Source organism: Arachis ipaensis, chromosome B5 (genome assembly GCF_059453495.1).
Source record: "Arachis ipaensis isolate K30076 ecotype BB chromosome B5, ASM5945349v1, whole genome shotgun sequence".
Lineage (NCBI taxonomy): Eukaryota > Viridiplantae > Streptophyta > Magnoliopsida > Fabales > Fabaceae > Arachis > Arachis ipaensis.
The window spans coordinates 67,660,942-67,665,782 of record NC_142440.1 but is presented as its reverse complement, the minus strand read 5'-3'; the positions used below and the strand labels follow the sequence as shown (position 1 = coordinate 67,665,782).

Here is a 4,841-nt window from a genome sequence, read left to right as displayed (position 1 = left end):
TGTTTCTTGTGTTCTTTCCATTTTTGCAAGCTTCCTCTCTATTCTCTAAGCCATTCCTGCCCTATAAAACTTGAAACACTTAAGACACGGATCACGGCATCGAATGGTATAAAGGAGAATTAAAATACTCAATTTAAAGACTTCTAGGAAGCAAGTTTTCAACCATAGAACAAAACTAGGAAGGAATTGTAAAATCATGCAAATCATATGAATAAGTGTGCAAGGACTTGATAAAAATCACTCAATTGAGCACAAGATAAACCATGAAATAGTGGTTTATCAAGGAACTCGACACCTCGGACTTTACTTCCATTGATGGCGATGCAAGTGATCAAGATATGGACATGGAGTCGCCCATGTCCCCCCATCATTTGGCCATTGGAAGTGGCGATCCAAGACCCACTTTGTGGATCACTGATGCACGGAGGACCGTGCCAAGCTTTAAGTGTGGAGAGATCGGTAATTGACTCCCGAAGGTAATAACTCCCTCTCAACACCAATATTTGAATTTTCTTTTGTTAGATAGGATAACTTGCATGAGTAGTTAGTTGCTTGCATTTATGTACTACTTGGTTGAAGTGATAATTTCTTTTTCAAGGAACTGTTTTAAGGCATTTTACCAATCTGAATTAAAATATTTGTTGAACTTTCTTGAAGAAATTTAATTTGGAACATGGTTTTAGAGCTCGAACACACAAGCCCAGTGAGATTTTTGAACCTATTTGATTGGTTGCATCTTATCAACCAATATTTTGTTTTAGTGTGTGTTTTTCTCTCTAAAATTGTGATCTTTATCTTGCTTGATTCTATATTTTCATTATTTGATGTATGCATGCACTTATATTATTGAGGCCCTTGTTTCACTATAGTTCACATACACATATGACCATACCCTTTCATCATCTTTTGCAACCCAATGTTGAACCTATTGTACCCCATTTATTCTTTATTTTAGCACATCATTAACTCTAAGCGAAAAATAATAAATGTCCCTAATTTGAATCCTTGGTTAGCTTAGACTAGTGAGATGTACATGAATTAAGTGTAGAGAAATTGGGTTGGGGAATACTTAGTTACGGAATTAGATATTTTATATTCTTATATGAAAATGTGTAAATAGTTTGGACACTTGTTCATGCATCTAACACTTTAATCATATGCACTAACTCCTTTATGCATATAAAAAAAAAGGGGAAAGAAAAAGAATAGAAAAAGAGAAAGCAATAAAAAGGGGACAAAATGCCCCAAGGTAAATAATCGAATCAATGCATATGATTTGTACTCAAAAGATATCAAGGTGCATGAACTTATGGAAAAATAGTCAATGGGTAGTTAGGATTTGCATTGTAATTACATGGAGTGTCTTAGGTTAGGTGAGAAGTTTAGGTTAATCAAGAATTCAGATTTTAGTCCACTTAACCAAATACATTCTTACCTTGACCCTAACCCAATTACAACCCTTGAAAAGACCTCTTGATATGTGTATTTGTGCATTAAATTTTTTTTGATTGGTAGAAAAAGAGCAAGCCTTAGAAAGAAAGATTGATAGAGAACCGAGAGAATCGATCCTCAGACACTAGAGTGATTAGAGTGTATACACTTCCGGTGAGGGTTCGATGCTCGATTCTTTGTTCCCAGCTTTCATGAGCTTTCTTCTTGCAAGTCTAGTTGTACTTCATTTTGATATTTGAATTAGTGGAATCCAGTTTATGTTTGTTCTTGGATAATTTATTTACTTTTAACCAAGTAGGTAGAATCATTTAGCATGAAGTTGCATTCATATAGATAAGTTGCATTGCATAAGTCTCACTATTTTCCCTTCACTCTTTTTGTTCCCTTGAGATCAGCATGAGGACATGCTAATATTTAAGTGTGGGAAGATTTGATAAACCACTATTTTATGATATATTTTAGACTAAATTGAGTAGGGTTTTGTCCACTATTCTCACACTTCTTCATGTAAATTGCATGTTTTTAAGTTTCCTTCCTAATTTTTGTGCTATGATTGAAAACATGTTTCCTAGGCCTTTAAATTGCTAATTTTAATCCTCTGTTATTACCATTCGATGCTGTGATATGTGCGTTAAGTGATTACAGGATTTATAGAATAGGAATGGCATAGAGGATGAAGAGGAAGCGTTAAAGTGGAAGGAACACAAGAATTTGAAGATTTGAGAAGCTAGAGGCGACGCACACGCATGGTTGAAGCGTACACGTGATCAAAACATTTTCCAAGTGACGCGTACAGGTGATTGTTGCGTACGCGTGACCAAGAGCATCGACCACTGATGCGTACGCATGACCTTATGCAGAGCCCAGTGACGCGTGCGCGTGGCTGATGCGTACGCGTGACGAACGTCACGCGCTGCAATTAACAGAATTCGCTGGGGCAATTTCTGGGCTAATTTTGGCCCAATTTCAAGCCCGAAAATGCGGACTAGAGGCTAGGATGGAGCTGAAACTGAGCACACTTGACTTTAGCTTAGTTTTTGAATTTTGAATTCTAGTGAGAGAAACTCCCACTTGTCTCTAGGGTTTTTGGTTTTACTTAGTTTACTTGCAATTAGATCTTGAGATAAGTTGTGGTTACCTTCATTTGGAGTCATTTTCCTTATAGTTTTCTTCTCTAATTTCTTTATTACTCTTTTCCATTTGATTACTTTGAATTCATTTTTGGATCTTGTTACCTTTAGGTTTTGTTAATGCATTGAGAATTTTCATATCCATTGTTATTACTCGTTTTGCTCTTGTTGTTTATTCTGTGTGGTAATTTGAATTGAGTTATTTTACCATTTTTTATCATGTCTTTTATCTTTTCCCACCAAGTATTTGAGAAAATGTCACCCATAATCATGGAGTAGATTTCCTTGCTTGGTTGGGGTTGAGTGATTGGAGCCACTTAAATTGTTATACTCAAGTGTTTCTTGGTAAATAAAGATTGCCAATCAGCTTGAAACTCACCAACACTAGTTCTTCTCTACGAAGTGACTAGGACTTGTGAGCTAAAGATAATTGTTTCACTTGACTTTCCTTCAATCGTTAGAGGATAACTGAGTGAGAACAATGAGCTTTTACTGTCACACTTGGGAAAGACGATAAGGATAGAAATTCCAATTCTCACCCCTAACTAAGACTTTTATATTGATTATTTTACGACTCTTGCTAATTATTTATTGCTAAAATTTCTAGCCATTTATTTCTCTTGTTCTCAACTTCAAAAATCCCCAGGAAATTTACAATCAGTAATTTGCATCTTGTGTCAACTCCTAGGGAAACGAGTCGGGATTCTACTCCCAGTTATTGAATTTAATTGTGACACACTTTTTAACTCTGATTAGCAGAAATCTCGTCGGTTAAGACTATACTTGCGACTTTGATTTGGAAAAATATTTTTGGTAATCTTGACCAACATTTATCCGCTTGTCAAGCGTCCAATGTGTCCACCTCCAGGACTCATGTCTTCTGAGTAGTCCCAGTGTTCACCAGGTTTCTCTCAAAAGTGTACATATATTGGTTGTTGACAACCATCTCTATGAGCTCCTGCGCCTCCTCAGGCATCTTCTTCATGTGAAGTGAACTACTAGCAGAGTGATCCAATGACATCTTAGACATCTCAGAGAGGCCATCGTAAAAGATCTCTAACATGGTCCACTCTTAGATCATGTTAGAGGGCATTTCCTGATCAGCTACTTGTACCTCTCCCAGGCTTCATAGAAAGACTCTTCCTCCTTCTATTTAAAAGTCTGGACTTCCATCCTAAGCTTACTCAGCTTCTGAGGTGGAAAGAACTTGGTCAAAAATCCATTTACCACCTTCTCCTATATGACCAGGCTCTCCATAGGCTAAGAATCCAGCCATAGCTTTGCTTTGTCTCTTACAGCAAAGGGGAAGAGCATGAGCTTGTAGACCTCAGGGTTTACTCCATTAGTCTTGACAGTATCACAGATCTGTAGGAGTCCATGAAACTGGTAATTTTGCTGTACTAGTGTGACTAGTTGAGGCTTAAGCTCAAAGTTGTTGGCACCAATGGCAGGTATGGAGATGCTGCGCCCATAGAAGTCTGATGTGGGTGCAGTGTATGAGACAAAGACCTTCCTTGTGTCTCCTCCAGCATTTGGATTAGCTGCCATGGTTGTGTCTTCAGCTTCTTGCTCAAGAGATTCCATGAGATTCCCCTCGGCTCTGCAAGCTTGAGCTTGTTGCAATCGCTGCCTTAAGGTCCTCTCAGGTTCTGGATCAGGATCAAGAAGGGTTTTCTTATCCCTGTTCCTACTCATAAGCAAGAAGAAACAAAATAAGAAAAGGAAAAGATGGGAGTCTCTACGTCAGAGTATAGAGGACTCCCTGTTAGAATACTCTAATAAAGATATCAAATGAGATAGTGTATTAAAAATAGAGATAGGAGGTTTTGTTCAAAAATTTTTTGTTTTTTTTTAAGAATTTTCGAAAATAAAAGAAAAAGAAAGAAGTTAAGAGATTTTTTGGAAAAAAGGAAGAAAAAGAAAAATTAAAGAGACACTAAACTTTTTAAAATTAAAATAGGATAAAGCAAGATTTAAAAGTTAAGATGCAATTTTTGAAAATTGAAAAAATCAATTAAAGATTTTGAAATTCAAAAATTAGAAAGAAAAAGTCAAAAGAAGGAAACAAGGTAAGATAAAAAAAAGATTTTAAAATTTAAATTTAAAAGAAAGAAAAACCAAAGAAACACCAAACTTAAAATTAAAACAAGATAAGACAAATAACTAGCTAACAAGATTTGAAATGAAAGATGAAATTTTCGAAAATTGGAAAGAGAAAGTCAACTGAAAATTTTGAAATTCAAATTTAAAAGAAAGAAA

General features: G+C 36.0%; 1 non-coding gene across 1 annotated transcript; it reads left to right on the top strand.

Moving 5' to 3' along the window:
- The first annotated feature begins 3,661 nt into the window (after positions 1-3,661).
- LOC148564519 (small nucleolar RNA R71) lies at positions 3,662-3,764 on the top strand. The gene has a single exon (XR_015884758.1). It is a non-coding gene; the product is annotated as a small nucleolar RNA R71 (small nucleolar RNA).
- The last annotated feature ends 1,077 nt before the right edge of the window (positions 3,765-4,841 follow it).